The sequence below is a fragment of the Xenopus laevis genome, chromosome 2S (genome assembly GCF_017654675.1).
Source record: "Xenopus laevis strain J_2021 chromosome 2S, Xenopus_laevis_v10.1, whole genome shotgun sequence".
In the NCBI taxonomy this organism is placed as follows: domain Eukaryota; kingdom Metazoa; phylum Chordata; class Amphibia; order Anura; family Pipidae; genus Xenopus; species Xenopus laevis.
Genome location: NC_054374.1, coordinates 5495611 through 5508002, shown reverse-complemented (window position 1 = coordinate 5508002; position 12392 = coordinate 5495611). Strand labels below are relative to the sequence as shown.

At 40.2% G+C, this 12392-nt stretch overlaps 1 protein-coding gene across 2 annotated transcripts in view; it reads left to right on the top strand.

Moving 5' to 3' along the window:
* Positions 1-8199: 8199 nt before the first annotated feature.
* Positions 8200-12392, top strand: part of coro6.S (coronin 6 S homeolog) — a 68182-nt gene continuing 63989 nt past the window's right edge. The window contains exon 1 of one of the 2 annotated variants that reach the window (XM_018248793.2): positions 8200-8440. The gene's annotated coding sequence lies outside the window, so the exon portion shown is untranslated. The remainder of the gene's footprint in view (positions 8441-12392) is intronic. The other variant, XM_018248792.2, reaches the window with a different exon arrangement.

Here is a 12392-nt window from a genome sequence, read left to right as displayed (position 1 = left end):
GTAGTGAAATCATGTCAGCAGATTCGAGACTGAAGGAAACATTGCGATATCTCAAACAAGGCGAGCAAGCCAGGAGCCACTTGATACACCACCAGAGCAGGCACTCCATTTTTCCGAAGTGAGAGGAACTCCAGAGCGGGGCCCTCAAGCACCCATCTTCAGTCCTGCATACCAAAGAGGTGCAGACGCCGGGGGCAAACGACCAAGAGGCGGGCGTCCATGTCGCAGCCAACGATGATACCAATATTTAATCTCTCACATCATAAGCTTATAGTTAGTTTTCTCTGCTCTCTCTTTTAACTGTTGAATCCTACAAAATGGGGTGTATACTTAGATTATTGGAGGAATTTGGTGATTTGGATTGAAAAATTTTACATAGTCCATGGAGATTAAAAGTAATTATGATCCTCCTTTAAACAATGCTAGCCTTAAAAGCTTTTTGCAAACTGTGGACTATGATATTAACCAGTTACTCCAGAGGGTTGTAAAATGTACCCCAATATATCCAAAGAAGAGACATGCTATTCACACACTTAGGGGCAGATTTATCAAGGGTTGAAGTGAATTTGAGCGAAATTCAAAGTAATTTTTTGGATACTTCGACCATCGAATAGGCTACTTCGAATTCGATTCAAAGTAAAAATACTTCGACCATTCGATAATCGAAGTACTGTCTCTGTAAAAAAACTTTGACTTCAATACTTCACCAAATTAAACCTGCCGAAGTGCTATGTTAGCCTAGGGGGACCTTCTAGAGCATTTTTCTAAGTTTTTTGAAGTAGAAGAAAAATCATTCGATCGATGGATGAAATCCTTCAAATCGTTGGATTCCAAGGATTTCATCGTTCGATCGAACGATTTTACTTCGACCACAAATGGCCAAATTCGATGTGAAAAAACTTCCACTTCGAAATTGGAAGTCGAAGTATTCCAATTCGATTGTCGAATTTCGAAGCTTTTTCTACTTCAAAATTCGACCCTTGATAAATCTGCCCCTTAGAGGTACATTTATCAAAGGTCGAATTTCGAATTCATGTGAGTTTTTTAAACTCCCATAAATTGGAAATTCGACTAGTCTAAATTTATTAATAAAATCAAATTTTTTAAAGTCCGATAAATTTCAACGACCTGAAAATTCAAATCGAATCCGTTTCGAATTCGATCAAACTCAATTTGAGTTTTTTTTCTCCAAAACATCTCCAAATTTATCCCTGTACCTCTCCCATTGACTTAAACAGTAATCCGGTAGTTTTAAGGTGGCGAATAGAATTCTTAAAGGGTCAGAGTATGATAAATCTCAAAATAATCAAATTTTTGATAAATCTGCCCCTTAAACAGGATGGTTCTATAATCATAAGGCCCACTGATAACGGAGGTGGAATTGTAATATTGGACTATAAAGATTACAAGCAAGAGATCATTCAACAACTAAGTAATGGTTTGGTATACAAAAAATTACTATTTAATCCAATGGAGGAATAAAGTTGGCTTTTAAAAGGACTCTTGGATGATGCTGTGGATTTATAATGGATTACACCTGAAACACGTAACTTTTTATTGCCTGAATTTCCTTTAAGTCCAATATTGTACTGTCTTCTTAAAATACATAAGAATGTCTCTAGTCACCGGGGTGTCCAATTGTATCTACACGCAATAGTATACTACATCCTAGTGTGTTATTTCTAGATTATTATTTACAAGAATCTGTACAAGCATTGCCGTTTTATTTCAGGTATGCGCCACACTTTTCAGATCTTATATCAAGGATATTGTTGGCCAATGATATTGTAATTCTGACCACACTTGGGAGCGAATTCCGAAGTAATGGGAGTTTTTTTGAACTTCCGTAACTTCAAATTTGAATTAAAAAAGAGCAATCAAAATTTTTCAAAAACTCAACATTTTTTTTGATCAAATAGTTCCGTTTTCAATTGAATTTGAATCATACGAATTGAAGTAACAGCGCATTCGATGGAATTCGATTTGAAGTTTTTCCAAAAAATAACGTCTGTTTTTCAAAGTCTACCAATTGAATCCAAATAAGTTCGAGGAGGTCCCCCATAGGCTAAAACGGCAATTCGGCAGGTTTTAGATGGTGAATGGTCGAAGTTGAATTTTTAAAGAGACAGTACATGATAAATTTCAATTTTGGAATTTTTCGAATTTTTTCCAAATTCAAAACGAATTTGGACTATTCCCTTGTCGAAGTACACAAAAATTAGCTCGAAATTCGAATTTTTTTTTATTCAAATTTTCACTTCGACCTTTGGTAAATCTGCCCCTTGATGTCAATAGTTTATATAGTAAATAAAGTACCCCCTATTGTAAAATATAAGGATATTATAAGTCATCAAGGAGTTCCCTGACCATATAAGATCATGGAACTCCGAGATGATTCTAATATCCTCATATTTTCCAACAAGGGTGTCAAGAACTCCGCCCTTGAGCTCCGGGCGGCACATCCTTCCCTGCTGGCGTCGCTCACAAAATGGCATGGCCGCCACGTGGGTAGCGGAGCTGGCGCAATGACGCTGACGCGTTGACTTCACCAATGGCGCCAATTTTGTAAATAAAAGGGCGCCCTGGCCACCTAGACGCTGCCCAATTATAGGATTTGCTTATTAGTGTTCCTGGGTGCTTTATTGTTGCTATTCCTGGATTTTGACTCCTGCCTGGACTTTTGATGCTGTTCCATTCTGCCTGCCATTGAACCCTTTCCTGGACTTTGACCTTGATTTTGCCTAACCCTTGTCTGTACCTTGAACCTGAACTTTGACCCTTAAAGACTTCCTCCTTAGTCCTGACTTCCCCGCTGGGAGCCGACAGGCCCCCTTGACAAAGGGGTACTTTATTTATTAAAATACACAAGTTTTAGTGAGTCATGTGACAAAAATGACATCACTACTCACCGTTTATAACTGATGACATCACTAGTCACCGTTTTTAAGGATATATTCATGGCTTTTGTGTATTATATACAATAATCTCAAGTGGGAAGTATTTGAAGATTTTGATTGTATTAAGGAATCTTTTATGACGAATAGATTAATAATTACTGTATTAATCTGCATTTTTATTGAATAGTTCCTGTCAAGAGGGCGGACTTCACTTCAGGCTGTTAGTGATGTGCGGGTCAGGAAAAACTCAACCCACACCTGACCCACAAAATCTTAACCCACACCCGACTCCACTTCTGTGTGGTTAAACCTCCTGTTAAAAGACAGGGAATCTTCGAACACAGAGGACTTGCACCCAGCATTAACCTGCAATGATTGGCTACATTTCAACTCAAACCCTTGTTTCTTCTAATACATACATGTCTCTATATATGGTAGATTCCTATGGAGATCTAGATGTCCACAAATAAAGAGAACTCAGATTTCATGTAAGTCATTAGATGGTTGCTCCACTGGGGCATGGACTGATGTGAATGATGTATAATCTGTGCTGCAGAATATGTTGGTGCCATATAAATAACAATAATGATTCTCCGGCTCTATACAGTCATAGGGAAAAGTGATGTGTCACTCCCAGACTTAGTTGGAAATGTCCAGCAGAGGGCCCACCATACACACAGAAATAAAGCCATGACCATAAATGTTGCAATTGGCAGTGGTATAGATAAAGACCAGCTCAGAAGAGCAAAAAGTAGATAAAAGTATGAGAATGCTCCAACGTATTTATAATTATTTTGTGGATTTATTTGTCTACTGTACTCTAATGATCTTATTATGATCTGAACCAAGGCAAGTTGCTGAGGACAATTAAAACTAATAATCATTGGTTGTACTGTGTTGCCATACAACAGCAAATTTAGTGACTAAGGGCCAGTTTGATAAAATGTCATACAAATTTTACAGTGACACTGCTATTGCCTCAAAATCAGTTAATATGGGGCCAGACCAATACAGTATACCTCCCAGCTGTCCCGTTTTCAGCAAGACAGTCCCACTTTTGACAGCCCAACTCGTGTTTGTACTGAAAAGTCACGACTTTCTCTGCACTGAACAGCCAAAATAAGGAACAATGTTTCTAACTTAATTGGCTTATGGCAGAGAGCTCAGAACAGCCACCAGATGCAACTACGATACTTTGTAACAATTTCTAGATAAGCAAATAAGTAATTGTAACAATTTAGATAAGGAGGTCCCTTGGGAAATGTTAGAGGCCCATTTACTAAGGGTCGAATATCGAGGGTTAATTAATTAACCCTCGATATTCGACCATCGAAGTAAAATCCTTCGACTTCGAATAAAGTCAAAGGATTTACTGCAAATACTTTGATCGAAGGAAAAATTCATTTGATCGAACGATTCGAAGGATTTTAATCCATCAATCGAACGATTTTCCTTCGATCAGAAATTGATTAGAAAGCTTATAGGGAAGGTCCCCATAGGCTAACATTGGTGCTCAGTAGGCTTTAAGTGTCGAAGTAGGTAGTCAAAGTGTTTTTTTTAAAGAGACAGTACTTCGACTATCGAATGGTTGAATAGTCGAACGATTTTAGTTGGAATCGTTTGATTCGAAGTCTTAGTCGAAGGTCGAAGTAGCCTATTCGATGGTCAAAGTACCCCAAAAAAACCTTCGAAATTCGAAGTTTTTTTACTTCGAATCCTTCACTCGAGCTTAGTAAATATGCCCCTTAGACTCACAGCTAAAAGGGCAATTCACCTGCATTAGCAAAACTGTAATGTCTGAAAAAAATCACAGAAATATGTTCAAACTTTCATAACCTGACAAATTTTGTAAAATGAACATGGTAATTAGGGGGTGTGGCCACAAAATGTATGTGGTCAAAAATCGCCGCAGGAGTAGACGCACTGAATTCTTTTCAATGGCGCTGTACTCACACAGATGCATGTAAGCACCGAACGCAGGAAAAATGCAACATGCTGCGTCACAACCTGCGTTCGGCGCTTATATGCGTCTGTGTGAGCCCCATTGAAAAGAATTCAGTGCGTCTACTCCTGCGCTTAAAACGCTCGTCTGTAAAAGCCCTGAGAAGAACAAAGGTATATGGGGAATTGGCATCTAATATGAATCACGACTTCTTCTCTCCCTGGAGTTCAAATAACAACATATTCTACATTTTACATAATTAATTGCAGAACTAGACCAAATGAATTAACTTATTAACTAGAAGATGTCCCCAGGAGAGTGCTCTCTAGATTATGCACCCGAGACAGAGAGTCATGCTGGTGAGACTTAGATGCAAATTAACCATTTAACTATAGATGGGATCATTATAATTAACTTGATACTGTGAACAGGTAACCAAGGAAACAGCAATAACAGCAAATATATCCACTCCTAACTGGAGACATAGAAGTGCAGTAACTACTCCTTAAAGGGATAGTTCCCCTTTAAATTAATTTTTAGTATGATGTGATAGTTTGCAATTGGTTTTTATTTTCTATTTTTTTTTTATGTTTTTTCGGGTATTTTTGTTCAGCAGCACTCCATGTTCGGTATTTCAGCAGCTAGCTGGTTGCTATGGACTTTTCTTTCCTAGCAACCATGCAGTAGTTTGAATAAGATATTGGAATACGTATAGGAGAGGTCTGAGGAAGAAGATAGGTAATAAAAAGTAAAAAAAATAACAATAGAATTGTAGCCTCACAAAGCAATTGTGTTTTTGTCTGCTGGGGTCAGCTTGAAAGAGGCAGGAGAAGGCAAAAAACTATAAAGAATAAATAATATCAACCTATTGGAAATTTGCTAGGAATATATATATATATATATATATATATATATATATATATATATATATATATATATGCACCTTCCCCATATAGGGGCAAATTCACTAAGATTCGTAGTTGCTCCAGGCGCAACTTCGGCGCGCTTCGCCGCACTTCGCCACACTTCGCCAAGCGTAGTTTCGCCAGCGCTCTGCAAATTCACTAAAATCCGAAGTTGCGCACAGGGGTAGCGTAAGATTACGAAGTTGCGCTAGCGTTAATTCGCTAATTGAATCGAAGTTACGCTAGCGAAGGTTAATTTGCATACGGCGCCAAATTCAAATTTCAATGGAGGAATACGTATCAGCACTACAAATGCCTAGAAAACCTTCAAAACATCAAATAACATTTTTATTTTGCCCTACACATGCGCCCACTGTCTAGGTAAGTTGCCATGAGTCAGGAAATGTAGGGGGGAAGGAGGGGAGCCCCAAAAAATGTTTTGATCTTTTTCAGCCTATCACCCATAATGTAGAAAACACGCCAGTGTGTTTTGGGACTTAGAAAAAATTTTGACTTTTTTTTAAACGATCCCTATCTACTCTATTGCGCTTCGCCTGGTCTGCAGTGGCGAAGGAAGTCTAGCGTAAAAAGTAGCGTTCAGTACACTGCGCGCGTTAGTGAATTTGCGTAGTTACGTCCGTAGCGAAAATTCGCCAGGCGTAAGGGTGCAAAGTAACACTAGCGAATCTACGCCAGCGTTCGTTAGTGAATTTGCGCAGTAACGAAAAGGCCAAACCCTAGCGAAGTAACGCTAGCCTTCGGCGCTTAGTGAATTTGCCCCTATAGCCTCTCCTGTCTCTACTGCTATCCTACAGTAATGCTGGCTTAACTATAGCCCAGGAAACAAAGCAGGAGAAATGGAACAGTTGACTGGTACCTGTACCTCTTAGACACGGGCATTTGTGTGTGCGCTCCCCTGCGTTTCGCTTTCTTCCGTTCAGCCGCAGGGAAGCGCAGGAGAAGTCGCACTGAATTATTGTCAATGAGGCTGTACTCACACAGACGCATGTAAGCGCCAAACGCAGGTTGGGACACAGCATGTTGCATTTTACCTGCGTTCGGTGCATACATGCATCTGTGTGAGTACAGCCTCATTGACAATAATTCAGCGCGGCTACTACTGCGCTCCCCTGCGGCTGAACGGAAGAAAGCGAAACGCGGGGGAGCGCACACACAAATGCCCGTGCGTAAGAGAACTTATACTGAAGTGCCTTCTATTTGTAGGGGTGTATAATGCAAAGGCGAATAGTTGTTTTTGACATTATGGGGCAGATTCATCAAGGGTCGAAGTGAATTAGATGGAATTTTCAAAGTAAAAAAATTCAAAGTAATTTTTTGAATACTTCGACCATTGAATAGGATACTACCACTTTGACTTCAAATTCGATTCAAAGTAAAATCGTTCGAATATTCGACCATCAAATAATCAAAGTACTGTCTCTTTAAAAAACTTAGACTTCGATAGTTCGCCAAATTAAACCTGCCGAAGTGCTTTGTTAGCCTATGGGGACCATTCGAAGGATTTAATCGTTCGATCGAACGGTTTTACTTCGACCGCAGGATACCCAAATTCGATGAAAAAAAACTTTCGACTTCGAAATTTGAAGTCTAAGTATTTCAATTCGATGGTTGAATTTAGAAGTATTTTGAATATATATATGTCCCCTTTCAACCATGCAGGGGGATAAATACTCATAACTAGGGATGCACCGAATCCAGGATTCGGTTCGGGATTCGGCCAGGATTCGGCCTTTTTCAGCAGGATTCGGATTCGGCCGAATCCTTCTGCCCAGCCGAACCGAATCCGAATCCTAATTTGCATTTGCAAATTAGGGGCGGGGAGGGAAATTGCGTGACTTTTTGTCAAAAAACAAGGAAGTAAAGAATGTTTTCCCCTTCCAATCCCTAATTTGCATATGCAAATTAGGATTCGGTTTGGTATTTGGCCGAATCTTTCGCAAAGGATTCGGGGGTTTGGCCGAATCCAAAATAGTGGATTCGGTGCATCCCTACTCATAACAGCATTGCACAAAATATATAATTATGCAAATATACAAAGTTCTTTTTTTATAAAAACATACAGAGATTTCCCTATTGGCCTTTGAATATGGAAGGATGCTGGGAGCTGTAGTTCAAGCACAGCTGGAGGCTACATAAAATATTACGGATACAAAACAAAGATCCAAGGCAGCTGTCAATGCTAAACCAATGTATATGAAACTGATACTTTGTGTATCATTTAAGGTGTTTTGCATAAAACATAGTATTTGCAGCATGTGCCATAGTGTTGTACAATATGTACGGCAGCCCTCCTTGCAAACTTTCCAGGGCTACAAATGAATTGAATAGAAGTGATTGGCACAGTGATATCTCTCAGTCCCTTGTATGTGGAGCCCCCTACTCCTCCTTTTTGTCTGTGTAACCGTTCCCCTCCTCATCTTTCAGCTGTTGGGTGTTGAGTTATTTTGCGTGAATGTTGATGGCAGCAGCTGTTACTGCAGTGAGAGCCTCGTGCAACACACACTAGACCTTTCATTTCGTCACTTTCCCAGTGGAGCAGAGAGCAGCCTGACAGCTCACACCCAGGGAAGGATCCCTTTATTCCCTTTGCTGCCGGCGACTGATCACGATCCTGCGACTCACACACTTCCATTGGAACATCCACTAGCTGCCTGTCACTGAACCAGTTCATTAAGGTAGGTCTGCTGTCACTTACTGCTCTAGCTACCACGTCTCACCCCCACCTTATATCTTATAAGGATACAGAGGGCAACGGATTACAGTCTGCATACACTATACCAGTACTGAGCCCTGCTGCATGTGTTTTAATAGCAATTCCTAGACATTGCAGTAACCCTAATAATAGGAGCAGCTTTGGAGCTTGCACATTGTGCCATGCACCCCATCACTGGGGAGTATCAGTGCTAAAGGATTTATTTTCTAGTGATTCAATTTTAGGTTTGGGTTTTGCCAGTTCTTCCACGCTCCTCTCCGGTCACAGGAGCTGCAGGGGGAATGCTCAGATATTGCTATATTTGGAAAGTGACCTCTCTGCAGCAAACAGCCTGTCTCCTTCTTTAGCTGCTGCAAAAAAAAACCACGTCACTTTCATTCCCCAGATCTGCCACCAGCAAAAACTCATGGCTCTGGGTCGTTTCTCCCCCCTCCCCAAAAAAATGAGATGAGCTTTGTATTATGTCCCTTGCCTTATTCTGCAAAGTTCCAATCCTGCATTTTCTCTCCCTGTCATATGTGTAGTGTGGTCTCATCTGGGTCTGTGATTTATAGGGTATAGAGTACACGCACATGTGACGGCTCTGATTTGTAATAATGGAGATTTATTCCTTTTCTTATTCTGTCCCCAGTCAATGAGGCTCATGTCATAGCTGGAAGCCATGTTGTCCTGTCAATGACACACACGTTACATAGTTACATAGTTAAATTGGGTTGAAAAAATCAAGTTCAACCCCTCCAAATGAAAACCCAGCCCCATACACATACCCCTCCCTACTTTTAATTAAATTCTATATACCCATATCTATACTTACTATAGAGTTTAGTATCACAATAGCCTTTGTATTATGTCTGTCCAAGAAATCATCCAAGTCCCTCTTATAGTCATTAACTGAATCATCACCCGGCAGTGCATTCCCCAACCTCACTGTCCTCACTGTGATGAACCCCCTACTCTGTTCCTTTAAATGAAACTTCTTTTCCTCTAGTCTGAAGGGGAGGCCTCTGGTACGTGATTCTCTTTATGGGTAAAAAGGTCCCCTGCTATTTGTCTATAATGTCCTCTAATGTACTTGTAAAGTCTAATCATGTTCCCTCAAGAGAACACAACCCCAATCTTGACAGTCTCCCCTCATAATATAACTCTTCCCTCCCTCTAACCAGTTTAGTTGCACTTAGTCTCTGCACTCTCTCCAGCTCATTTATATCCCTCTTAAGGACTGGAGTCCAAAACTGCCCCCATACTCCAGATGAGGCCTCACCAGGGACCTATAAAGAGACATAATTATGTTTCATCCCTTGAGTTAATGCCCTTTTTTATACAAGAACTTTATTTGCTTTAGTAGCCACAGAATGACACTGCCCAGAATTAGACAACTTGTTATCTACAAAGACCCCAAGATCCTTCTCATTTAAGGAAACTCCCAACACACTGCCATTTAGTGTATAACTTGCATTTATATTATTTTTGCCAAAGTGCATAACCTGCATTTATCAACATTGAACCTCCTTTTCCAGTTTGCTGCCCAGTTTTCCAGTTTAGACAAATCACTGTGCAAAGTGGCAGCATCCTGCATGGAACCTATAGTTCTGCACAATTTAGTCTCATCTGCACAAATAGAAACAGTACTTTCAATGGCCACCTCCAGGTCATTAATAAACAAGTTGAAAAGCAAGGGACCTAGTACAGAGCCCTGCGGTACTCCACTAACAACACTGGTCCAATTAGAAAATGTTCCATTTACCACCACTCTTTGTAGTCTATCTTTTAGCCAGTTCTCTATCCAGGTACAAATACTATGTTCCAGGCCAACATTCCTTCATTTAACCAGTAACCTTTTGTGTGGCACTGTATCAAATGCTTTAGCAAAGTAAATCACATCCACTGCCATCCCAGAATCGAGGTCTCTACTTACCTTCTCATAAAAAGAAATTAAGTTAGTCTGGCAAGATCTATTACGCATAAAACCATGCTGGCACAAACTCATAGTATAATGATTTGCTATGAAGTCCAGTATCTTATGCCTCGTACTACAGTCACATTGTGCCAAAAAGGGGGTAAAAAAAGTTCATAAACACTTCTCATACGTCCTGGAGTGATGTGTACCCCCAAAGATTCTTAAACTATGGATCAGGAAGCGAAATAGGTTGCTATTCTTTTTATCTTAAATCATAATTTTTAGTTTTCATTCATCAATAAAATTGGGGGTGATCGTGGCCATTCTGAACCCCCCTTTAACATACATCCCCTGTGCCAGGTAGGAGAGTAGATAAATTCACATAGACTGCTTCTTCATTTTCCTGTGCTGAAAGAGACTATTTGCACCTCCTGCAGTGGTGCCACCCGAGGAGAATTGTTCACTTTGCCTCAAATGCCCCTAAATACAATATAAATACATTATACTGGTATGGGACCTGTTTTCCAGAATTCTCAGAACCTGAGATACCTTAAATATGCTAAAAATCATTTAAAGATGAAATATACCCAAAAGGATAGCCTCGAATAAGGATTAATTAAATCTTACTTGGGATCAAGAACACGTTCCTGTTTTATTATTGCAGAGAATAAGGAAATCATTTGTAAAAAAAAAAAAAATCTGAATTATTTGTTTAAAATGGAGTCTATGGGAGTTGGCCTTCCCATTATTCAGACCTTTCTAGATAACGGGTTTCCAAATAATGGATCACATACCTGTACTGAATATTAATTAAAAGGAGATACACCTTAAATACTTAATCTGGTATTTGGTCACCAAACCAGCCATAATCTTGGTTTCCTAAAAATACACTTCATTGGGATAAACAGTTATTTTAAAATCTCATGATGCTTTAGGGCATGTTTGTGAAGAGCTGTTCTACAGTGGGAAAAATGCCAAGTTGTGTCTCAGCAGCCGAACGATGGTGAATTTTCGCTAGCGTTACTTCGGATGTGCGCTAGCGTTCATTTCTGCCTAACAAAACTTTGCTAGCACTCTTGTAATTAGGTAAATTTAAATTTGGGTGGTACCTAAAAGTCATATTGGACGTCTTTATTAGTAATGCTGGGGCAAATGCTTGAAGTGGCCACTTTTTAATACATATGTAGAATGAGCCATAGTAAAGCCAAAAAAAATTTCTCTAATGCCCTGCACATGAGCCCACCCTTAAAGGGGAAGGAAACCTAGTCGGCGCAAACCACCCACCCCCCCTCCCGTGTGTTGCCCACCCTCCCTCCTCCCCCCTGGCCTACCCGTCCTGCTGGGCAAATGCCCCTAACTTGTTACTTACCCTTCTGCGCAGGTCCAGTCTAGGGAGTTCACCGACGACATCTTCTTCCACGCGATCTTCTTCTGGGGTTAGACTAAGGGGCAAATTTACTGAAGGGCAAAGTGAATAACGCTGGCGAAAATTTGCCAGCACGACGTCATTCCGATTTATTAATGGTTACTGGCGTAACTTCTCTAGCGAAGAAGATAGACTCTAGTGGTACTTCTCTCCCTAACGCTTGGTGAATTTGCGCTCTGGCGAATGGACGTAACTATGCAAATTCACTAAGATGTGGATTTTACTAAACGTTACCTCTTGCGCCAGACTTGCCCATGACTAGCTTGTTTATAGAAACTATAGTAGTACTTATCTGTTATCTACTGTGTATCCTGTGCTTGAATGGCTGCCCCCATGGCTACACAGCAGCTTGTTTATATAAACTATAGTAGTACTTATCTGTTATCTACTGTGTATCCTGTGCTTGAATGGCTGCCCCCATGGCTACACAGCAGCTTGTTTATATAAACTATAGTAGTACTTATCTGTTATCTACTGTGTATCCTGTGCTTGAATGGCTGCCCCCATGGCTACACAGCAGCTTGTTTATAGAAACTATAGTAGTACTTATCTGTTATCTACTGTGTATCCTGTGCTTGAATGGCTGCCCCC